Genomic DNA, 25,670 nt, shown 5'->3' on the forward strand with positions numbered 1-25,670 from the left:
CATTAGGCCCTTTGAGCGGTTTTGAATAGACCTCAACAGGGTTTTCCTTCCTTTTCCCAGAGCTTGAGTTTTGAAGTTCATGGTCCAGGAAGTGATGTACAGTGCCTCCCTTCCAGCACGCCGGTGGCTATGCCTGTTGGGTTACATGGTGGGAGCTGTGTTCATGGTCCATTGGGCATGTTTTCACATGCAACCTTTGCTGATATATGTGCTCTCCTTGTGGGATCCGTGCTCCAACAACTTCGTTCAGCTGGTGCTGGTGTCTGGAGTCGTAGAATGTGGCAGACAATCCGTCTCAGGGGATGCCTCTGCAGCCGGATCCATCGCTGTTGCTGACGACAGATGCCAGTTCTTTTCGTTGGGGTGCAACTCTGGGGGACAGGTCCCTGCAAGAGGGTCAGTCTCCTTAGGAGGAGAGACGCTCTTCCAATTGGAGGGAACTGATGGCAGTCTACAGGCCAGTCATGGGTTTTCATCATCTTCTGGTGGGTCACAACTTGGTGACTGTGGCATAGCTGAACACCCAGAGAGGGATCTGTTCAAGGTCTCTCAATGCAGTGGTTCTGCCTTTCTTCCAATGGGGGAGAGGCATCTTCAGTCTCTGGTTGCTGTTCACGTCAGAGGGGTGGACGATAGGGTGACGGATGCCCTCAGTCGTTTTTTCAATCCCTCTCCTGATCTGTTTTCACAAGGGAGGTCTTATTTCAGGTATTTCAGAGATTTGGTGCGATTTCCTGTGAGATTTGGTGTGATTTCCTGGACCTATTTACTTCCCTGCTCAACGCATAGGTTTCCAGTTTGGGTCTCGCTCCCGGCAGGACGAGGCCTGGGGGTTGGATTCTCTGGCCGTTCATTGGCTGGACCTCCTGCTGTGTGCCTTCCCACCACTGCTTTCATTCCCACATTTCCGGCTCATCTGAGGGGGGAATCCAAAGTAGTGGTGATGGTGGCCTCGTCAATCGTTGTTTCCCAGTCTCAAGATTACGTGGGTTAGGGTCCTTGGGTGATACCTTTCATCCCCTCTCCTCTGTGGTCTGCTCTATCTCCTGCTCTTCCTAGGCTTCGTCTGTCAGTCTGGAAGTTGAAAAGAGGGGATTTCAGCAGAGAGGGATTCGTAGGCATTTAGCTGTGGCTATCCCGCATCCCATCAACCTTCCACTTTGAGGTCTTATGAGAGGCATTGGGGATAATTTCCAGCACTGGTGTGGGTCTCTTTAGTTGTCTCCCCTGGATTGTTCCTTGATGGATGTGCTGCAGTTTTTATGGGATGGCTTTGAGAACACCTAGGTGGTGTCTACCTTGAGGACCCAGTGGGCGGCCATCAAAGCGTTCCACTCCCCTAGGAGTAACCTGGATGATGTGGAGGCCCGGTTGCTGCGTGGCTTCTCTCTTTTATGCCTTTTAGTGAAGCCTCTGTTTCTGTTTTGGGATTTGCCCCTGGAGTTGAAAGGTCTAGCGTTGGCTACTTTCAAGCCGTTGGGATTGGTGGACATTAAATTTGTCACCTTCAAGGTGGTTTGTTGGAGGCCATCACTTCCATCAGGCAGATTGGCAAGTTAGGGGCTCTGATGGCTAGGGAACTCTTTTTATCTCTTTCTGACGATGGGGTCGTGCTGCGGTTGGATTCCTCCTTTGTGCCCCAGGTGACTTCTCAGTTTCATGAGTCTCAGGAAATAGTTTTGCCTGCCTGGAGGCTGAATCTGGGTCTGCGGAGTACATGGCTTCATCTTTGTTGGATGAGAAAGGAGCTTTGCAGGTCTATTTAGAGAGAACTAGGTCTTTTTGGGAGCCTGACTCCTGGTTTGTTTCTTTTGGTTCTTCCTCTCGAGGAGATAAGACTTTCTCATTGTCCTTTAGTATGTTAATCAAGGAGATAATTGAGTTGTTTTTTAGCTTGGCTGGGTCTCCTCCTCCTGCAGGGGTGCAAGGGTGCTCTGTTAAGGGGAAGGCTGCTTCCTGGGCTGAGTTGAGGGGGATGTCCACTTCTGACATTTGTCGTCTGTGACCAGGGCATCCTCCGATGCCTTTGTCCACCATTATCATCAACTCTGGAATGTTTTGGGGGATGATGCAAAATTTGGGTTGGGAGTTTTGCAGGCATTGAGCTCCTGAATGATTTTTTTTCTATTCTCTGCAAATAAGTTACTTTTGAGTGGTGTTACATGGTGTTGTTTCATTTGATGATGCTCTTTTTTATATGAATGCCAAATTCTTGGCTTGGGTATTCTCAATTAGTAATAAATGGGACCAGGACAGTAGGGAACTCTGAGTAATGCCCTGTTGTCCTCATCCCATTCATTAAGCCCACCCTCCCTCCCAGACGGCCGGCCATCATATGTGGGATCTTGGTAGTTCAGAAGGAATGCTGGGTAAATATGCACTTAGTAGTCCCGGTGGGAGTGGGTGGGGCTGGGCTCAGTATTCCTTTTGTTCTTTTTTCTGTCTGGGAGATAGTTATATCTCCTCTGCTCATGAATGGGACGAGGACAACCGGACCAGGAGTAATGAAGATTGCCGGTAAGTAATCGGACATGATTTGCCCACCGTCACTTTATAGCCCTGCACAGATAGCTACTGATTCCCTGAATACTTGTGTAGCCACAATTGTGATACTTTTTGAATCCGTATCAAGTTTTATACTTCTCATGTCTGTACCCATGCATGTATTGATCCGCCCATCTATGCCTTTATTTACCTCACCAATCTATACCTCCACCCAATGACATTCACACATGTGCATGCCTACAGATGACAGACCAGCAGCCGCCTCATTCTGCTTACGTTTTTTTAATTGCTTTTATTATCTTTGCAGCGTCTGCGTTCATGCTGTACAGCGTGAAGACACCGGCAGACTCGATAGGTCTTGCAGGCGAGATATTTTGTCTTTGCCCATGCTTGTTACAAAGGTTAACACAGTTCAACATCCAAGTAAAGCAATAAATAACTGAAAGGTGACCCGTTAACCTTTGCGGAGGACCTTCCACTTTGGAGAAACATATGTTGCTGTGGTTTAGTAACTTTTGATAATTTTTTTTAAACCTGCAGATTATGCGGCAGGTGGAGAATTATGTGGCAAATGCAGTAAATCCAAAATTATACAGAAAACGCTATGACCCAGAATCAAATAATTCCAGTGGCCCTAGCAATAATGTTTTTTCTATCCATGCACATGACAAATTGACACCCCCTGGTCCAATGAGGAAGTGTTGTCAGGACACAGGAGGCGGGAAAAGTGCCTGATTGAAAGTTATTACTTTTTACATTTGTCAATGCAGTGACGTAGAATAAGGTGCTGAAGTGAAATACGTGCTGCAAGAAATAATGTTTTTAATCAGAAGCGGTCTTTGTCAGGTGTTTACAGGACGTTTATTGGACCATTCGCATGGCAATCTTTCCCAAGCCGGGCTCTGGCTTCGTCTCTTTAAACAAAGTCAGGCCCTGGCTCAGCATCCTCTTAGGATTTTTTGTTTTTTAAGCATGTGTATATAGCACGAACTGGACCCGAAGGTATCAGAGCTCTTTACATGAGGATAGGATGTTATTTGTAGAGCGCACTTATACCTGAAGGTGTCAAGGCGCTGAAACAGACAAAACAAGAAGTCGGAGATTAAGCGCACCTGCAGCCACCTAAGATGAGAAAAGCCAGGTTTTCAGATGTTTTGAAAAACTATATAAGGGTCGGTGTTGGAGATGAAGGTGGGCAGGGAATTCCATAGCTTGCAGCTGCTACCGAAAAGGAGCGACCACCCCATCTGGTCCTGCAAATTCTGGGTCACAAGTTTTTTCTGTGTGGAGGATCTCAGGTGCCTCATTGGAAGAGAGATTTCAGGTGTGGCGTACCCTTACTAAGCACGGCCTTGAATGCCATGCTCAGAGCCTTAAAGCAGATATGTTTCCTGATGGGGAGTCAATGCAGGGAACGAATCCCAATCCTGGCTGATAGACACCTGGGAATTTAAGGAATCAGCCGCACAGCTGTGTTCTGTACCACCTGGAGCTTTTTGAGGGAGACCAAATTGATGCTCAGGTACAGAGCGTAGTCCAGCCGAGAGGTGACTAGAGCGATGATGATTGACTGGTGAAATTTGGACGAAATGAAAGGCAAAACCTTCCTGTACCAGTCGCGTTACACGAGGACACATTAATTTTGTTAGGCACGGGGAGATAAAGTGATTTGTCCAGAATCACAGGATGATGAGTGAGTGACCGAACAAGTGAGTGACTTAGTGAGTGACTCAGTAAATTCATGGAAAAGCAAAAAAGGAAGTGAACAAATGAGAGAGTGAACAAGTGAGTAAGCAAGTACCTGAGTGAGTGAGTAAGAGCTTGAGAGTGAGCACCATGTGCCTGTGGGGAATACTATTGAAAGTGATAGAATAACTAGAGTGCCTGCTGCTGACTCCAGGTGAGACCTCTCGACCTGCTCCAGGTGTGGCCTCAGAACAGTGCATAACATCCCAGTTGAGGTCTCTAGAACTGGACACAATAATCCAGGTGAGGACTCTTGAACTGGACACAGTACTTGAGAGTCCTCTAGAACTAGAGTCTAAACTCCAGAGTAGACCTATAGACCTGAACACAATAATCCAGATGAGACCTAGTCTCGAACTCCTCCAGATGTGGCCTCAGAAATGAGCATAACATTCCAGATGAGGTCACTAGAACTGGACACAATACTCCAGATGAGGCCTCTAGAAACGGACACAATACTTGAGATGAATCCTCTAGAACTAGACTCTAAACTCCAGATAAGACCTATAGACCTGGACACAATACTTCAGATTAGCCCTCTCAACCTGCTCCAGGTGTGGCCTCAGAGTGGCGCATAACATTCCAGAGGCCTCCAGAACTGAACACAATATTCGGATGACTCCAGATGAGGCCTCTGGAACTGGACATCATACTGCAGATGAGGCCTCTAGAGCTGGAAATGGTACTTGAGACGAGTCCTCTAGAACTAGACTCTAAACTCCAGATGAGGGGCCTATAGACTTGGATACAATACTCCACGTAAGACCTCTCGGCCTGCTCCAGGTGTGACCTCAGAATAGTGCATAACATTCCAGATGAGGTCTTCAGAACGGGACACAATACCCCAAATGAGGCCTCTAGAGCTGGAAACAATAGTTGACGAGTCCTCTAAAACTAGACTCTAGACTCCAGATAAGCCCTCTCAACATGCTCCAGGTGTGGCCTCAGAGTGGCGCATAACATTCCAGAGGCCTCCAGAACTGAACACAATATTCGGATGACTCCAGATGAGGCCTCTAGAGCTGGAAATGGTACTTGAGACAAGTCCTCTAGAGCTGGAAATGGTACTTGTGACAAGTCCTCTAGAACTAGAATCTAAACTCCAGATGAGAACTATAGACCTGGACACAATATTCCAGGTGAAGACTCTAGAGCTGGACACAGTACTTGAGACGAGTCCTCTAGAACTAGACTCAAAACTCCAGATGAGGGGCCTATAGACCTGGATACAATGCTCCAGGTAAGACCTCTAGGCCTGCTCCAGGAGCGACCTCAGAATAGTGCATAACATTCCAGATGAGGTCTCCAGAACTGGACACAATACTCCAAATGAGGCCTCTAGAGCTGGAAACCATAGTTGACGAGTCCTCTAAAACTAGACTCTAGACTCCAGATAAGACCTATAGACCTGGACACAATACTTCAGATTAGCCTTCTCGACATGCTCCAGGTGTGGACTCAGAACAGTGCAAAACATTCCAGGGGCCTATAGAACTGAACACAATACTCAGGATGACTTCAGATGACGCCTCTAGAACTGGACGTCATACTGCAGAGGAGACCTCTAGAGCTGCAGACAGTACTCCAGCTGAGAACTCTCTGCCTGCTCCAGGTGTGACATCAGAATTGTGCATAATATTCCAGATGAGGCCTCTAGAACTTAACACAATACTCCAGAGGAGGCCTCTAGAACTGGACACAATACTCAGGATGAGGCCTCTAAAACGGCACAAGATGTGGCCTCAGAATGAATTGTGCATAGCATTCCAGATAAGGCTTCAGGAACTGGACACAATATCCTGGTTTAGTCCTCTAGAACTGATTACAATACTCCAGATAAGGCCTCTAGAATTTGATACAATACTCAAGTTGAGTCCTCCAGAACTGGACACAACACTCCAGGTGAGGCCTCTAGAACACGCCACACTACTCCAGCTGAGGTTTCTAGACACATCCAGATGTGCATAACATTTCAGGTGAGGCCACAGGACATAAACTCTAGAAGAAGCCCTTAGATGAGGTCTCTAGAAAAGCTCCAGGTGTGACCTCAGAAATGTGCATAACATTCTAGGTTAAGCCTCAGGAACTGGATTTAAAACTCCAGGTGAGGCCTCTAGAACTGGACACCAAACTCCAGGTGAAGCCTCTAGAACACAGCACTGTACTCGAGCTGAGGCTTATAGGCAGATCAAGATGTGCATAACATTTCTGGCGAGGCCACGGGATACAAAGTCAAGATGAGGTCTCTAGAACATCCTCAAGTGTGACCTTGGAAATGTGCTTAACATTCCAGGTGACCCCTCAGAAACTGGACTTGAAGCTTTAGATGAGCCTCTAGAACCGGGCACAATACTCCAGATGAGGCTTCTAGAACAGCGTCAAATGTTCATAATATTTCAGATGAAGCCATAGAAAGTGGGCATAAGCTCTGGATGAATCCTCTAGAACTAGACACAAAACTCTAGTTAAGGATGCCAGAACTGGATAGAAAACTCCGGACAAGGCCTTTAGAACTGGACTCGATATTCTAGAGGATGCCTCTGCAACTGGACACAATTATCCAGATCAGGGCTCCAGAACAGGACACAACACTCCAGGTTAGGCCTCTAGAAAATGCTACACTACTCCAGATGAGGCTACTAGACAGATCCAAATATGCATAACGTTTCAGGTGAGGCCACAGGACATAAACTCTAGAAGAAGCCTCTAGATTAGGCCTTTAGAACAGCCTCAGGTGTGACCTCAGAAATGTGCATAACATTCCAGGTGACCTCTCAGGAACTGGACTTGAAACTCCAGATGAGGCCTCTGGACCGCTCCAGATGTGCATATTATTTCAGATGAGGCCATAGAAACTGGGCACAATCTCAAGATGAAGCCTCTGGAAACTGGACACAAAACTCTAGAAAAGGACCCCAGAACTCTATAGAAACTTCAGATAAGGCTTTTAGAACTGGACACGATACTCCAGATGAGGCTTCTAGAACAGCTTCAGATGTGCATAATATTTCAGATGAGGCCATAGAAACTTGGCACAATCTCTGGATGAAGAATCTAGAACTGGACACAAAGCTCTAGACGAGGACCCTGGAACTGAATAGATAACTCCAGATGAGGCTTTTAGAACTGGACACATTATTTTAGATGCGGTCTCTAAAACTGCTTTTGATGTGGCCTCAGAACTGGGCATAACACGCCAGATCAGACCTCCAGAACAGGACCTAAAATGCCAGATGAGGCCTCTAGAACTAGACACAAAACTCCAGATGAGGCGTCTATGACTGCTCCGGCTGTGCACAATATTTCAGATGAGGTCATAGAAACAGGGCACAAACTGGATGAAGAATCTAGAAATGAACACAAAACTCTAGAAAGGACCCCAGAACTGGATAGAAACCTCCAGACAAGGCCTCAAGAACTGGACACAAAACTGCAGAGGGGGCTTCTAAAACTGGATACACATTTCCAGACGAGGCACATTACCCAGGTGAGGCCTCGAGAGCCGCTCCTCTGTGGCCTCCAAGACGGGCACAAAGTCCCAGCGGCTCCACCAGAACAGGGCTCCGTGATTCCGGCGATATATTTATCCACTGCCGTATCACGAGTTTTTTTTTTTTTTTACTTGCATCTTTGTTTAGGTTTTGACTGAGCCCAGATCGAACACGTCGACGGAAAGGGGTTGTGTCTTGCTCTAGGGGTGCACCTTTGCTTTTGTAATCCGGTGACTAGTGTGCAGGTGTGCTCTAAGAACCCTCCCCTCGGAGGCCTCGGTTCTTAGAAGTGAGCGCCTCTCCCGTGCGAGCGCCTCACCCCTGGGACAGGCATGCGCCTCAGGGCGCTAAGCCGACCTTGTCGCTAGTCACTGCTCGGTGACAAGCCAGCAACAAGCATCACGAGGCGCTGCCTAGAGATGAGGGGCACCAGGCGGGGAGGCGTGGCCTCCAGTGACGGCTCCCCACTGACGCGCTGTGTGATGTGTGGCGGATGCCTGTTACCATATCATCAAAACACCTCCATAACATAACGTGTATTTATAAAGCGCACGTTCACTCACCCAAGGGTGCCTTAATGCTGATAAACAGCCGCACACGTCAACATCTTCACCCCCGGCAGGCACAAAACAGGGCAGGACCTGTCCGTGATTCATGCGTGTCCTCGAGAGCCGCAGTCTCTGGCAAAGTCATCACCAAAGTAGCACGTCTACAGATTTTGCTCTTCGGACAGTTCGACGGGTCTGTGGATGACTGCAGACTGTGCAGAGATCTATTATATTCATATCAGCGCCTAAAGGGGATTCAGTGCGCTATATAACTGAAAAGGGAATTTGCGCTCTCGGCTTAATGGGAGTTTCTTATTTTTAAACATTTCTGTCTGTATCTGCCTACATTAAGTTTAATGCCCGTCTTTTTTGTTTTAATCAATATTTATTTTGTATTCGGTGAAAAAAATAAGTTTCACCGAGAATATTTCCATTCCTATTTACTGAGAAATGCGCAGACACTTATGACTCCTGGCAGCTCTCAGCACAATAAGAAGCCGTTTTCCGCACAGACTGCACTGGTGTGCAAAACAAATGTTCACTTCTAGGGGCATATTACCAAGCAATAGCGATAATTATCGCTATTGTTTGGTTAGAGATAAAAAGTTACCGCTGAGCTGCGGCGATTTTTATCGCAGATAAACCCATTACCAAGGTTTATCGCAAATGTGATAAAAATCGTCCGCAATGCATGAATATCGCTGAAAAGTCCCATTAGACAACATGGCTAAGAACTGCTCAGGGGCAGGTGTTAGCTTTTGGAGATATTCGCGCTTAGCGCGAATATCTCCAAAAGTTGGTAATAGGAGATAGCGATGTTAGCGACTGTTTCCAGTCGCTAACATCTTGGCACGCCCACTTTGCATGTCATTAGTGATAAGTATCACTGACATGCGAAGCGGGGCCCAAGATGGTCGCCATCTCCTACTAGCTGTCGCTAACTGCTGTTAGCGACAGCTAGGTAATAGGGAGATAATTTTATCTTCGCTTTCTTGGCTTTTAAAGCCAAAAAAGCAGAGATAAACCCCCTTGATAATATGCCCCTTCCTTAAGGAGCACCCCTGTATGTGACCCTTCACCCCAGATCTGCCCTGGCTGCAGGACAGAGGCCTGGGGAGACGCCCGGAAAATTAACTGTACCTTCCATAAAAAACCAGTCCGGTGCAAACAGAGTTTAACATTTGCAGTTATGTGTAATATTAAGTAAAACTGAAAAGTATGAGTCTTAATTAACAATAATTGTTATGGATTTTTCTTTAGATTCAGTGAACCCCCTTTGCAGGGACACTTCCAGAAGGTACAGGACGCATCAAAACTATACCCCTTGCTTAATTTTAGTCAGATTTCTTTTGAATTGCACAACTGCTCTCACATATTTATAAAAGATGATTACTGTATCCTAGTAATCTTGGGATTGTGTACATCAGCCCTCTTCCTGGTACCATGAAGGCACTTGAATTGAATCTAGGTGCACAGGTCAGTTAATCAATCAGGGTTTATAGAGCGCCTAATCACCCCTGAGGGCCTCCAGGCGCTGGGTGCAGGCTGCTCGGGGGCTGCAGTTCAAGAGCCAGGTCTTGCTTCTCCAAATGTATATAGGGTATGCAGTCCCTAAAGAGGTATGAGCATCTGTAGGTCAACAACTGTTTTGCAGGGTGCCCATGGTGCGTGTCCCTGCAAGATGCAAATGACCTCACACACCTCGACAGGTGTCATGCTTCATCATAGGGCGTTTGCGCCTCATCGAGTCGGTGCTGCAATTCCTGCCGGCACCCTCAATGGGGGCTCTTTGCCCGAGATCTACTTGCCTGATGTTTGGTGCTGTGTGGGTGTTAAAGAGGTAGATTGGTGGTTAGGTGTGAACGTATGAAGATACAAATAGGAAAAGAGGTACTGCTCAGGAAAAACTTTAATGAACAAGTTAAGTTCTCTTACCTATATTAAAAATGTGTGGTGCTATCTATTAGACTTTAGTTATCTTGGATAGCTATATGTTAACATGCTTCTGGCTTCTGTGTAGTCATAACAAAGATCTAGTACCTATTCGTCAGGACTGATGTCAACCTAATCTACTTTGTGATTGGAGTTTTAATGTATAGAATCATTGATTTGTTCCCAATCATACATTTCTTAGTTTTGCTATTGATTTTTGATTTATTTAGCAAAATTGGTAAAAGTTTCTGCTGGTCTTCGAGTCAGGGTGGTTGTTTGATGGGTGGGTGGTCAATTCGGTTAAATCATCAGTACTGAGGTGTTCAAATGAACGGCCTCTATGGGTTTTTTATTTAAGGTCTCTATCTTGAGTACGCTTGGTCATCCTCTATATAAAAAGGGTTTTGCAAACAATAGAAGTTGGTTTTATATGTTCGATGGGCGGATTGTTCCGTCCAGCTGTGTAGGATAGAAGCAGTTTATACTGCTATTAGGACAATGTCTATGGGGGAAAATCCTTTACGACGTGGATGTTACCCCGCGCTACCATTACGACGCGTCTCTTACAACGCAAGTCGTAACCACGACTTGCGCTGGAGGGCGCTCAAGGACAAGGAATAGTTAATTTACTATTCCAACACCTTCCCTACTATCCACGGGGACTGGTGTTGGAATAGTAAATTAAACTATTCCTAAGTCCGCACCCTACAGCGCAAGTCGTGGTAACGACTTGCGTTGTAAAACACGCGTTGTAACGGTACGCGTGGTAATAGCCCGCGTCGTACCGTCATTCATCCATGTCTATGTGGACTGCCCAATACAATGTGTTACTCGCTTCGTAAGCTTTTTATTTTATTTTACGGAGTTTTATATAGCGCAAACTTGACCTGGTATCGGGTATCAGAGCGCTTTACATAGCACCAGTTGCGTTACATGAGGACACAATCATTTTTTTTTGTTAGGCACGGGGAGATTAAATGATTTACCCAGAATCACAGGATGTTCAGCATCAATGCCGAGACTCAAACCCGGTTCGGGGTTGACCGCCCTACCCGTTGGGCCAACTCCTCTCCCCAAGATATATTTACAGTCACATCCACTGATGGTTTATTGTGAGGTAGACAGAGTGAGAATGTTGGTGAGTGCATCCCTTAATCACCACAAGTTGCATCACAGTGTTTGGTGACCTCCCAGGTCCCTGCCTGGTCTGATCTAGTCTAACCTATGATAGGAGTACCTATCTCTCATGCCACGGAATGCCATAATTCAGATCTATGGTATTAGAGGAAAGGGGGAAGATCCATTCATGTTTTTTTCTAAACAACATTTGTTTATTCATATTAGGATGTGATTTTAGTATAATACATTGTAGCTCATCTGGTGTGTGACCCCTCCCCCCGCCAGTCAGGAAATGCATACTCATTTTTGTGTTGGACGTTTTGCAGCGGATTGTGCTGCAGTGTTTGTTGATTCTTAATTTAATAGTACGGGTAGTCATTCACACATACTGGGCCAGATGTACGACTCACCAATTTGCGACTTGCAAAATGAGATGTACAACAGTTTCTCAGACACTGTTTGCAATTCTTAATGGTGCTTCAAATATCATGCCTCATTAATATTAATGAGCCAGACGCAATTTGCGACCCCATTAGGAATGATTAACACTCACAGGGATGGTGGCCTGCTGGGGTCAGCAGACCACCATGTCTGTGACTGCTTTTATATAAAGAAAAACGGGATGCATTTTTAAAAAAAACAAGAATCTTCTCAGTTTAATTTTTTAAGGGTAGACAGTGATACCTGAGACCACTACCTCCCTTAAAAAATATTTTTGACCCGTTCACAAACGGGAAGGGGTCCCCTGGGGACCCCTTCCTGTTTGCGAATGGTTTACCACCATTCTTGAAGTAGGTGGTAAATTGTGAGTGTTTTACAACCACAATTTAGGGTCGTAAATCTGGCCTACTATTTTCTACATCGACAGGTGATTAGATAGACACAATTAAAAAATATACATTTTAAGTTGGCCAACGTTCATTGATAATCTTTCATATCTGGTTGGATTGTGATGTAAAGGTAGTGACACAAGTGAGGATATCTTCTTGCTGTCTTATCCTTGGTTCTAGTAGTACCTCCCTATTGCAATTTCATACATGCTTGCGTGCTGTTTTTACACAGTAATTAGGGTTTTGTCTGATCTCCAGATTTTCTACTAGCGTTTGTGATTGTATGTCAAAATCCTTAACTGTGCTGCAGTTGCGTCGTATACATAAGAATTGTCCGTAAGGTAAATTATCACGTAGAGCTTTCGAATGGTGGCTGCTGTAAAGTAGCAGACTGTTTCGATCTGTTGGCTTCTTGCATGTACGGGTTATTATCTCGTTGTCCCTTTTCTTGATCATCAGATCAAGAAATGGTAGTTCCTTATCTGTGAAGGTCTTTGAGAATTTTAAATACGGGTCAAGAGGTTTGACCCACGTACAGAAGGTTTCGCAAGTTGTTACATCTCCGGTCCAGAAAACAAGGGGCCCGATTCACAGAACTAACTTAAGACAAAATCCTAACTTACTACCATTTACTCATTTTGGTATTCACAGAAGGCACCTACTCATTTTGGGATTCACCGAAGGCACTTACTCATTGATGGGTAAGTGCCTTCTGTGAATACCAAAATGGTAGTAAGTTTAGGATTTTGTCTTAAGTTAGTTCTGTGAATCGGGCTCAAGGATACCAACTATATACCTAGGCCATGGAGGATGTTGGAGTCATATGGGTTGGTTGTGTTATAGATGTGTTGTTCCTCAAAGTGTGACATGTACAGGCAAGCTACACTGGGAGCGATGGTACTTCCCATGGAAGTACCCTGGGTTTGTTGGTATCACTGTGTTCCATATTGGAACAAATTCTCTGTGAAAAGTGGCGCACTCCATGATGAAACTGATGGGCGTGTTCGGGGTCCACTTCTCTGCTAATCAAGTATTTTCTATGACTTCTAGCGTCGCTTGTTGTGGTACATTTGTGTAAAGTGCCTCTACATCCAGGGTCACCAATAGGTCTATCTGATGTGTGGTGTTGGATTTTATTATGTTCAGTATATCCTGTGTGACTTGGATATAGGAAGGAGTCTTTTTCATATAAGGTTGTAAAAAGTGATTGCAGAACTTAGAAAGTGGTTCCGAAAGTGATTGGATCCCTGAAACTATGGGTCTATCCCATGGTGGGTGGATCCCTTTATGAATTTTTGGCAGGGTATAGAAGTAAGGAATTCTCGGGTCTTTGTTTATTAGGAAGTCAGCCTCAGGCTTTGTAATGCACCCTTTGTTCCAGCTGTAGGAACAATTAACACTATCTGTGTTCTCAACCTTGCTGTGGGATCGTGTCTGTTGGGGGTGTAATATTTGCGGGGTGATTTTCTTACTTAATATGAACTGGCAGGCTGTTCTGCCCCCTGCTTCCATTAATCCTCTCCCTCGTGCGCAGGGGCTGTAAGAGGCGTCCCCGCCCCCAGGGGACGCCTCGGCTCTTAGAAGTGAGTCAGACCCGGTCATCAGGGCGCTATACCGGCCTTGTCGCTAGCTGTTCCTGGATGGCAAGCCAGTCACTCGCACCAAATAGGCGCTGCTTAGAGATGGGGGAAACGGCGGAGAGGCGTGGCCTCTGGTGACAGCTCCCCACTTATGTGCTGTGTGATCTGTGGCAGAGAGCGCCATTTCAACTAGAATATCTCCATTCTTGTTTGCCGATACATGTGCGCCCACCTAGGACTCCTGGCAGCTTTTAGCACAAGCAGCCGTTTTCACACAGGACTGCCCTTGTGTGAAAACATTAGATTATTGTGCAAACACAAGTGTTCACTTCTAGTTACTTAAGGAGTACCCCTTTATGTGAAAACAAGGGGCCCGATTCACAGAACTAACTTAAGACAAAATCCTAACTTACTACCATTTACTCATTTTGGTATTCACAGAAGGCACCTACTCATTTTGGGATTCACCGAAGGCACTTACTCATTGATGGGTAAGTGCCTTCTGTGAATACCAAAATGGTAGTAAGTTTAGGATTTTGTCTGAGGTTATTTCTGTGAATCGGGCTCAAGGGTATCATCTATATACCTAGGCCATGGAGGATGTTGGAGTCATATGGGTTGGTTGTGCTATAGATGTGTTGTTCCTCAAAGTGTGACATGTACAGGCAAGCTACACTGGGAGCGATGGTACTTCCCATGGAAGTACCCTGGGTTTGTTGGTATCACTGTGTTCCATATTGGAACAAATTCTCTGTGAAAAGTGGCACACTCCAAGATGAAACTGATGGGCGTGTTTGGGGTCCACTTCTCTGCTAATCAAGTATTTTCTATGACTTCTAGCGTCGCTTGTTGTGGTACATTTGTGTAAATTGCCTCTACATCCAGGGTCACCAATAGGTCTATCTGATGTGTGGTGTTGGATTTTATTATGTTCAGTATATCCTGTGTGCCTTGGATATAGGAAGGAGTCCTTTTCATATAAGGTTGAAAAAAGTGATCGCAGAACTTAGAAAATGGTTCTAAAAGTGAATGGATCCCTGAAACTATGGGTCTATCCCGTGGTAGGGAGATTCCTTTATGAGTTTTTGGCAGGGCATAGAAGTAAGGGATTCTCGGGTCTTTGTTTATTAGGAAGTCAGCCTCAAGCTTTGTAATGCACCCTTTGTTCCAGCTGTAGGAACAATTAAAACTATCTGTGTTCTCAACCTTGCTGTGGGATCGTGTCTGATGGGGGTGTAATATTTGCGGGGGGGGGGTATTTTCTTACTTACTATGAACTGGCAGGCTGTTCTGACCCCTGCTTCCATCAATCCTCTCCCTCGTGCGCAGAGGCTCTAAGAAGCGTCCCCAGGGGACGCCTCGGCTCTTAGATGTGAGTCAGACCCGGTCGTCAGGGCGCTATACCGGCCCTGTCGCTAGCTGTTCCTGGATGGCAAGCCAGTCACTCGCACCAAGTAGGCGCTGCTTAGAGATGGGGGAAATGGCGGAGAGGCGTGGCCTCTGGTGACAGCTCCCCGCTTATGTGCTGTGTGATCTGTGGCAGAGAGCGCCATTTCAACTAGAATATTTCCATTCTTGTTTGCCGATACATGTGCGCCCACCTAGGACTCCTGGCAGCTTTTAGCACAAGCAGCCGTGTTCACACAGGACTGCCCTTGTGTGAAAACATTAGATTATTGTGCAAACACAAGTGTTCACTTCTAGTTACTTAAGGAGCACCCCTTTATGTGACCCCCCCCCCCCCTCCCCGGTGCTGCCAGTGTGCCCAGATCTGCCCTGGCTGCAGGACAGAGGCCTGGGGAGGCACTCGGAAAAAGAACTGTATATTCCATAAAAAAAACAGACCGGTGTAAACAAAGTTTCATCTGCTTTCATGTGTAATAATATGTCTAATTGAAAAGTATGAGTCTAATCAACATTCATTGTTATAGACACCTCCAGAGGGCGCAGGGCGCATCACAACTGTGTCCCTTTCCTTCATTTCGATCAGATTTCTTTCGAATCGCACAACTACTCTTACATATTTGTAAAAGTACATTAATACATTAATATATCCTAATTAACCTGGGATTATGTACATTAGGCCTCTTCCTGGTACCGTAAACGCACTTAAATTGAATCCAGGTGAACAGCTGCTCTTCATACAAGTATAACATGCGTTTTGTTATTTACAAGATGTGACTTTACACAGACAAATGGGTTTACTCACTAGCGCACTTGTGAGAGCATGCTGTCATTTGAAATGTGTGAATAATATCTGCACAGAGTGGAAAGGAGTAGGTGTTGTGATGCCTTGAAAGTAGGCAAACGCCCATAAGTTGCTGGTTTCTGGTGTGTTCCTCTACAAATGTTTGTAAAGTTCATTCCAGCCCTGGGTAACGTCAAAGATTTCCTCCTGTGTAGGTAAGAGTGGGGAGAGAACAGAAAGGGCTTCCCACATGAAAAGAAAAAAAACACTACACCCGTGTAAACACCGATACAAGAGGAAACCGCGACTATCTGCGGCTGTCTTCACAAGAGTTTCCTTTAAACTACTTGTGAATTCTAAGAAAGTTGGATATTGACACCAAATGTGTACATAATCCAACAAGAGTGAACGTGCAGGTCACCTTGACAACGAGACAATAGTGTGTAAGGGTGTGCGTGAGGTGTGAGCTTGTCCACACAAATGTATCCAGGTAATGCCTGAACTTACACAAACCTACTGTTTTTGAGAAGTTCGAGTGATGACAAAGAAGTTCCAAAGATGCTCAAATAAAAAGTAGTACATTTATTGATTTATTTATATTTTATTTATAAAGTTTTATATAGCGTGAACATGATCCCGAAGGATATCAGAGCGCTTTACAATAGGAGGGAAGGAAGGTAATAAGTTGCAGTATCGGCATCAAATATGAATAATACACCAAACATTTACAACACCGAAGGGTCAATAAAAAGTGAAACAACAATTGGTACAAGGCGTGCTGAGCAAATGATAGGTTTAAAGAAGAGTAACACTCAGTGCAGGTCGTAAGTTTGTAAGACAAAAGCCTTAGAACAGACGATCCAGAGCTAATTAAGGTAAGAATTTATTCATAAAGAATCTTTCAGCTTCCAATTTGAAAGCAGACGTGGAGGGGATTCTGCATACTTCCAGTGGAAGAGAGATCCTGGTCTTTGGGGCAGCGCCGGAGAATGCTCGGTGGCAAGTTCTCTTTTTGCGAAAGATCTGTGGTTTCAGGAAGCCCTTCTTGAGGGTCTACCACCTCCAGATAGTTCTAGCTTTTGTGCTAGATAACTGGGGGTTTTGAAATGGAGGGCTTTGTGAGACAGGCAGGCTATCTTTAGCTGTATTCGTGCTTCATAGGGCAACAACTTAAGGGATTTTAGGACGGGGATATTTGCGCATTTCATTTGGTACCCGTAACCCGTCTGGCAGCAGCATTCAATGATGTCCTTAGTGGGGCCAGGGTATATTTGTGGAGGCCACAGAGCGTAGCACTGCCATAATCTAGTCTCAGCAAAATAAGCGCTTGGACTACCTGCTTGAAATCAGCTTGAGGGAGGAAAGGGTTGATGTTCCTGAGTGTCCTCATCAGGTGGTTAGCTCCCTTGCACACATTTCTGATGTGATTCTTCATATTTAAATGCTTATCCACGGTGATTCCGAGAGATTTGGCTGAGTCAATGATGAGGGGGGAGCAGTTGAAGGCAATGAGATGGTTCATCCAAAGGTCTAACTTTGGGATGTCGATTCGGAGGCAAAAGAGGAAGGAATTCTGTTTTGGAGGTGTGAAGCAGGAGGTGGTTCTCGGTTAAGCAGTTTTGAGTAGACGTTAGAGTAGTGTTGAGTGATATGAGGTAATCTGGAGAGGATATTTTCAGATAGAGTTGCGTATCATCCGCATACATGTGGAAAATAATGTTCATGGAATTTAGTGTATTAGCTAAGGTTCCAAGAACAAGTTGAAGAGTATAGGAGATAGGACGGACCCTTGGAGGACCCCCATGGATACTGGAGAGGGCTGGGAGAGAGAGTGGCTCACCTTGATTCTTTGTGTTCTAAGGTAGAGGAGGGAAGAGAACCATTGCAACACCCGACCAGATAAGCCCATCCCGTTCTTTAAAATACATAGGAGGTTGTCATGATTGACAGTGTCAAACGCAGAGGAAAGGTCAAGGAGGATTAGTAGGCAAGATTCATTTTGGTCAGGCATTTTTAAAATGTCATCCATAACGTGAGTCAGAGCTGTGCTGTGATATTTGGAAAAGGGTTTTTAGAATAAGGGCAAATTGCTGGGCGCTCTGCTTAGTTGTCAATGCAAAGAATGTTAGAGGATAAAGGGTTATGGTTTGGTGCGAATGGGTGAGGGGATGAGCCCTATAACCCCCCCAGAATGTGTGATTCTGATTCAGTGCTGTGCCCACTCCGAAAGCCAGATTGATGCTGGTCTAAGAGTTGGAAGTTCTCGATATGAGTACAGAGTGGTGATTGGATGCATTTTTCTAGGAGTTTGGTTAAGGTGGGGATGTTAGAGATAGGGCAGAAGTTGTTATGGTGAGCACTATCTGAATTCGTTTTTTTTAGTTTGGGTGATACCTGAGCTGCTTTCATGACTTGTGACAATGAAGCGTTGATGATTTTTGTCCAGATGGGGATGATGGCGTCCTTTATTTCTTTGAAAATGGAAGGTGGCAAAGGGTCGCTAAAGTGATAGATGGGTTGATACTCTGAAGAATCTTGTTGATGTCTCTTTTTGAGTGAAAAAAGTAAAGGTGCCCCATGCGGCATTGTTCTTGGTGCTCAGGCTTATTGGTTTGAGCTTCTCTAGGATGGCAGGAGGTGATGCGGACCCATAGGACGGCAATTGAGCATTCTTAGAAGCGAGTTCAGTATTGACGAGTCTTGATTTCTCAGTAAATAAGGCAGCCAGTTCATCGCATGCGGGTGGGCTGACTCCAGAGTCATGGCAGTTTGGAGCTTCCACTGATTGCTGTTTAACAAGTTCAAAATGTTTCTTGGGGCGATTAGCGGCTTGTTCAAGTTGGGATCTAAAGTCGTCTGCCTTAGCGCTCTTGAGTAGTTTGTTGGAGGAACTTCTAACCTCTCTAAGGAGTTTTAGCTGTTCCGAGGAGGGGTTGGATCTCCAAGATCGTTCCGTTGCCCTAAGGTTGCGTCGTTCTGAGTTTAAGTTGTCGTTGAACCATGGTTTGGATATCTTAGATGAGGCATTTTTTTGTTGGAGTGGTGCAATGGAATCCATGATGCTAGATATAATAGAGCTGTAGAAGTAGGTGAGTACCTGAACCTCAGACATGTTGGCTATGGAGGAGAGGGCATCTTTACAGTGGGTTGCTAGTTTTTCTGTATCGATAGATCAGAGGTCCCTTTTCCAGATCTTTGATTTCGTTGGTTGAGCCTCCTTCAGATACACCTCCCTGTTAATATAAAAGAAGATGCTGTGATGGTCGGACCAATCACAAGGAGTAATGGTATCCAGCATGATGGTGTGTCCTTTGGTGATGATAAGGTCTAGAGTTTCTCCTTTAATATGGATTGGCCGGTCACAGTGTTGTATAAACTCATGATCACTTAAGAATGATTTAAGGCGTGTTACAGCTTGGTCATTGGGGTTAGACTAGTGAAGGTTGAAATCACTGAGGAAGATTTGGGACATTACGGAGTCGACATTGCCAGAGATGATTTCCATTAATTGTTCGATGAAGGGGAGATTGTCCCCCAGGTTGGGGGTGATAAAAAGTGTGAAGTTTGCACACCGGCAGGTTGTCACTTGAAATGTTGAGACAGAGGTATTCGCGGGAGGAGGGCGTAGAAGACTCAGAGTGAGAAACAGAGAGTGAGCTCCGATGTATACAAGCAAGGCCACCTCCCAGCTTCAAAGCTCTATCTAGACAAATTATGTAGTGGGTAGGAGGCACTAGGAGGTCTAGGATAGGAGTGGAGGAGGGATTGAGCCAAGTTTCGGTGAGGATGATGATGTCTTAATCATTGTGTTGGATGAGGTCGAAGATATCAGAGGCATGTTTACTGGCTGATCTGCAGTTGAGCAGCATGCATTTGTGTCGCACCGGAGTAAGGGGGGACGAAGTTTGGATGATATTTACTCTCATGAGGTTGTCATTATTAATGACTTTAAGATTGTGAGGGGGTTCTCTGTTCGGATTCAGGAGGATGGCTTGAATTTGCCCCAGAGGGATTGTGTTGAGGTGAGTTAGAGTTGAGTAGGTCATCGATTTCATTCGGCGCAAGATAGGTCTTCAGTCTTCTGGGGCATGAGGGGTTACATTACTCAGGCATAAGCGCCTCCTGTGTTCTGGGCACCGCGGTGGGGTCCTAGAAATGAGAAGATGGACAAAGACTACAGATCCCAGAAGTATTAGCTGCAAAACTTGGAAATGGGCGGTTCTATATAGGCACCCACTTCCTGGAACCTGTGTCGGAAATTCTGGGTTACAGCAACATGGATGTGTGGGTTTTCTTTCCCTGGTAAGTGCGGTTTGAGCTATAGATCAATCACCGGCATTTCGACCATCGTTGGCGAGTCAGTCCTTCTGACTCATGCGGAGGACAGTATTATTTGCCTGCTTTGTTTCCTGGCCATAGCATTTTTACACAGTTGCCCTCCGTTGGAGAACCTGTGTCTTGCGGTTCATGCGGAGGACGAATTGTTTTTTCCCTCCTGATTTAAAGCCCTGTCACCGTTTGCCCTCCATTGGGGAGCCCGAAGCATTCCGGCTCATGCAGAGGATGAGATCATTGAAAGCATCATCGTGGGCACATTTAGTGTATTGTGATACACGGACCTCTGTTGGCGAACCAGCGTCTTGCGGTTCTTGCAGAGGACGATAGTTCAACTCCGGTCCACAGAACGTTAGCTGGGATTTCTCGCTCAGCCAGTGTGGACAACCTTGAGATAAGACCTTTTGGACATCAGACATTCACTGGTGCAGGTACTGTGTTTATCATTACAAATTTAGGGTGACGTAACCCTTTTCAAGATATCATTTATCAGCAGTCAGCTGTTAGGTGTTCTAGAGCTGCAAGGATACAGTTAGGACTCCATCCCCATTCTGTCAGAGAGGTCCTGGGTTGGATTCTCTATGGGGTATGTATGGACCTTGTAGGTATGTACTATATCCGAATGTGTAGAGGAAAGTGGGGATATCAGTTGTTGTCCTTTGTGTGTTGCAGTGGGGAATCGTGCAGTCCACCTCCTTCCAGTGCTCGTGACTTTCGTGAAGAGTATTATCGTCTACCTTACAGTGGCATTCTTTTATTTTACAGGTATAGTGGGTGAGGGCTTAGTGTTTCATACCTTATGTAATGTGAAAGATAGAATAGGAAGTTATTTGAACAAAGGAATCCAACTTTCTCTGTTTGTCGTTTCAGGACTCCCTCCCTGCTGTTCCCTTCCTTTCCTTCCCTCGCTTGATTCTTCCTTAACCCACGGCTATTACAGCATTCGGGGTTTGGATAGATCAGGAGGTGGACCCCATTGAGCATCACGCTGATCCTGAGGACCTTGAGGATAACATGAGGGGGCTTTTGGTAAGGGTATGGTTTTCAAGATAAAGGGGGGGAAACAGTCTAGGGCAAACTCTACCCCTAGGGGGCGGTCTGGGCAAGTTTGCTGAGGATAGGAGGGAGCTGATCATCGGGAAATGTTCAAGTGAGAGGGTTTTCAAGTCATGAAGTTCGATGGAAAGAAGGTGCAATTGGAGAGATATATCGTCCTGGCGTGCCACCACGTCTGGGTGCTGGGTGGGGGGTAGAGGTTGTATTGGGAGATCTGTCGGACAGGGGGGCCACGATGTATGCCCTGGGGGTCTAAGGCAGTGATATTGATTTCCGAGGGGGGGAGTTGGTCATTACGGACTAGCGGTGTTCCAGGATACTTGGATGGAGAGGTTGGCAAAGGAGAGAAGGTGGTAGGGCCATTAACCTGTTAGTCAGAGATGGTCCGGGTTGAGAGGGTTTGACCAATCAGGGTCTGTGGCGGGCAATTGCCATGTCTCCGGTCTAGCGGGTGGCGTGGGGAGAGGGATGAAGGAAGAAGGATTGTTTGTTGAGAGAGAAGGCGGTTGGGTGTGAAGGAACCTCTCAGCAGGAGAGCGAACCCATGGGCCCGCCTGCCCTCGGCTTCGGGGGTCCAGACGGTTGGGCCAATCGATATGTTCCTTTTTTTGTTAAAATTATTCTATACATCGCTGTCTCCTTTTCAAGTCCCCCCTCCACTTCTCTCTTCTATTTCCCACCCTCTACTCCTCTCCTCTGCCTCCCTTCTGTGTCTCTCCCTCCTCTCATCTAAGTCTCAGTCCTTTCATCTCCTCCTTCGTTCCTCTCCCTATTTCTCAGCCGGTATTTTTTCCTCATCTTTTGACCTTGCTGATCTACGACTTGTCTCCCTACACAAACCCCGCACTTTTCCTACTCCTTATCTTCCCTTCTTATGCTTCGCCTTCTAACTTTCTGCTCCCCTTTACCATCCTCTACTTCTCTCTCCCTCTGCTCCTAACTTTTCCGTCTCCTTCTTCTCTTTCCACCCGTCTCTTCCATTATTTTTCCCCATTTCCTTAATTGCAGGTTAGGATTGAGGTGCATAAATGTAACCGTAACCATGCGCAGGAATCTTAGTACATGAGTGGCAGCGAGTGCGATAGGTTCGCGTTCGGATACCTTGTTAGAGCTCTGTAGGGTCACCCTAATGTCTGTTTGGTGTTCATGTAGGGCACGCCTAGCAGGGAGCAACGGACAATTACACGACCCTCTTTAACGTATACATGATCTCTCGAGTCACCATCATCCGATCTCATGGCATAACGTCCCCCCTATGCTGCCCACACGCACTCACTCAGTCTCTCCCCCATGGACAAAAGGTTTAGTACTCGGATCAAGTTCAATGCCTGCTTGACTGAAATCGGCCACTGCATGAAGACCAGCGGTCTAAAGCTGAACACCGGCAAGCAGAGGCGCAACTAGAGCCAAATTTCGGGGGGGGGGGGCAAAGAAAAAATTTCGGGGGGTGCTGAACCTTTAATCAGTAGACAGAGTGGAGCTGCAGGGGTTCTTAGAAGGGGTGAAACAACTGCAAGGCCTAATTAACATTCAAATGGTCTTTTAAAGACCTGTGAAACGTTCGGGTGCGGCTCTGTGTGTGCCCGGGATCTGTCTCATCCCGGGCTGCCACACACGAGGGGGGGGCTGAAGCCCGGTGAGTCCAATGGGTGTTGCGCGCCTGCTGGCAAGACTCAAATCGTGATCTTCGGGAAGAGCACCTCACCTTGGCACAACAGAGCTGGTGTTTCCTTCCTCGCTCCTAAACCATGGCACGAGCTGTCAGTCAACACAAGAGCCCTCCTCTCACTTGAACTCCGCAAGAAGCCGAGGACCTGTCTTTTCGGGTGGTCCCGCTAGGCCCCAGGTTGTGCTCGGCGCAGGTGCTCTGCGCCAGGACACCCTCCCGGGGGCAGCGCGCTCTACAAACCTTCATAACACAATTGAAGTGTACAGATCGACCCACAGGGAGAACGTGTGAGATGCCCAGAATCACAGACTGGAGCCCTGTGTGGGGGTTCTCACTTGACTGCCGGCCCCGCTACCCCAGGCGCCCTCTTAGCACTAAAGACCACCTCTTCAGGTGAGAATTGAGGTGCATTGACGGAGCCGTGTGGAGCTCTTAATACTGGAATGGCCAGGAGAACTGAAGGTCAGGGTTGAGGTGTACTGGCAGAGCAACCAATGACTCCTAGTACTGAGACTGCAGAGGGCTCGACGAGACAGGACAAGGGACATTGGTGGAGCTGTGGGAGGGTCGAGGAGTCCCCAGTACTGGAGAAGCATGCCCAGTGCTCAGGTGCTGTAGCAAAGCTGTATGCCCGCGCTGTGCTGGGACTAGAATAACGGGAGGAGCTGTAACTCAGGGTAGAGGTGCACTGGCGGAGCTGTGGGAGGGTCGAGTCCCCAGCATTGGAGAAGCAAGCCCAGCGCTCAGGTGCTGTAGCAGAGCTGTATGACTGCGCTGTGCTACTATTAAAATAGCAGGGGAGCTGTAACTCCAGGTAGAGATGCACTGGCGGAGCTGTGCGAGGGTCGTGGAGTCCCCAGTACTGGAGAAGCATTTCCAGGGCCCCGGCGCTGTAACAGCTGTATGCCTGCTTGTGCTGAGGGTAGAATAACAGGAGTCTGTAACTCCGGTTGAGGTGCACCGGCGGAGCTGTGGGAGCTGCAGTGCTGGTGCTCCTGGCGAGGTGTAATCTGCATTGTCTCTGACGTGATTTTAGTACTTCCAGGAGGAAGAGTTCTGTGCCCCAGGACTCCGGGGCACAGCTGGACTCGCCCGGGGTTCCTGCTCTGAAGTAGCCTTCTTGTCAGCCCGGACTGAGGTGATGGCAAAGAGCTGCTCGCGCCAGCACGACCTCCTCAGAGGTCGCGCCATCTCCTCCCGTTATCTTTAATATTCACAATGAAACACAGTTGTTACTGTACCAACCTCTCTCTCGTCTCCTTCCCTGCCGCAGTCCTCTCTCTTCCGACCCGGCGCTCGCCTCCACCTGCCGGTAGCCGGGGCCCTTGTTAGTCCCGCCTGGAGGTGCCCACGGGGAGCTCTGCGAGCGAATGAGCGCCTCCAGGAAGTGTTGGCGCTTTACCTGCTTCAAAGGAAGCCAGCAAACCGGTTCTGCACGCATGAGGCGGGATGCCTGTCCCACACCCACCCCGTGACCTCATGAACTCCCCCTAACTGCAGCGACTCTGACCGCACAGCGCCTAGAGGGCGGCGGTGCGTGCCAGTACCATGGAGACGCTTAACCATGAACTTCCTCGCAACGGGTGACAGCGCCTCAGGGCTCAACCAGGGGCATCCCGTAGCCATGGCGAACCCGTGTCGGAGCGGGATGCCAGCTTGGGGAGGGGGGCGGGGTTTACAGAGGCACAGAGAGGACGCGGAGCAGTAGCTCCCTGTGGAACCTCTCATGCTCGAGGCGCTATAGACGGCACCCATCCCTGGCCTGGAATGGGGCAGTGGCCATGCTTTACTTGCCTCCTGGACGTCAGCTGTGAGAAGTTGTATTTTGCCAACATATTTATCTAAAGCTAAGGTTATTCGGGTGCCCAATAATCTCCCTACCTGCCCTCTTTGCTCCACGCAATCAGGCAAATCCATTTAAAAGATAAAAATATATATAAATATCTCTTGACCAGAGTTTTAAAATAAAAAACTGCATTTCACAAAAATAGGACCCCAGTTTTATATCGCTCATTCACACAAATAACACAGGCAATGAGGTGCTAAGGAAATAAAATGCAAATTTTAAGCCCAACTCATTTAGGGCTAGATATACGACCATGTTGTTTTGCGACTTGCAAAATGACATGTGCGTGTTTGCGATTCTCAATGGGGTCGCAAATTGCATGCCTCAACAATATTCATGAAGCACGAGCAATTTGCCACCCCATTGAGAATGGCTCGCCCTCCCAGGTATGGTGGCCTGCGGGGCTCCATGTTTAGGACTGCTTTAAAAAAAAAAAAAGTGAAACGTTTTTGCGTCATTTTTTAAGGGCAGGGAGTGGGCCCTGGGACCACTGCATGCCCCTAAAAAAATATTTTCCCCTGCATTTGCAGAGGGGAAGGGGTCCCCAGGGACCCTTTCTCTTCTGGGATTGCATTACCACCCTCTTGAATAGGGCGGTAGATTATGTGTGTTTTGCAACTGCAATTGTGGTCGCAAAAAATTCATACATGGCTTGTGGGGTCGCTATTAGGGATGGAATGCCTCTTCTTAATAGCGAGTTGCTAAACACTATTTTGCGAGTCGCAATTTATTCACGACTAGCAAAATAGTGTTAGTACATGGCCTACAGCATTTTTGCACGCACAAACGGGTTGCAATCCCATTTGCACATGCAAAATCTCATCG

General features: G+C 46.8%; 1 protein-coding gene across 1 annotated transcript in view; it reads right to left on the reverse strand.

The window, feature by feature from the left end:
- The window catches only part of LOC147678718 (cornifelin homolog), a 66,272-nt gene extending 41,687 nt beyond the window's left edge, over positions 1 to 24,585 (reverse strand). The window contains exon 1 of the mRNA XM_086946177.1: positions 24,245 to 24,585. The gene's annotated coding sequence lies outside the window, so the exon portion shown is untranslated. The remainder of the gene's footprint in view (positions 1 to 24,244) is intronic.
- Between the last annotated feature and the right edge of the window lie 1,085 nt (positions 24,586 to 25,670).

The sequence above is a fragment of the Lissotriton vulgaris genome, chromosome 12 (assembly GCF_964263255.1).
Source record: "Lissotriton vulgaris chromosome 12, aLisVul1.2, whole genome shotgun sequence".
NCBI classification, from domain to species: Eukaryota; Metazoa; Chordata; class Amphibia; order Caudata; family Salamandridae; genus Lissotriton; species Lissotriton vulgaris.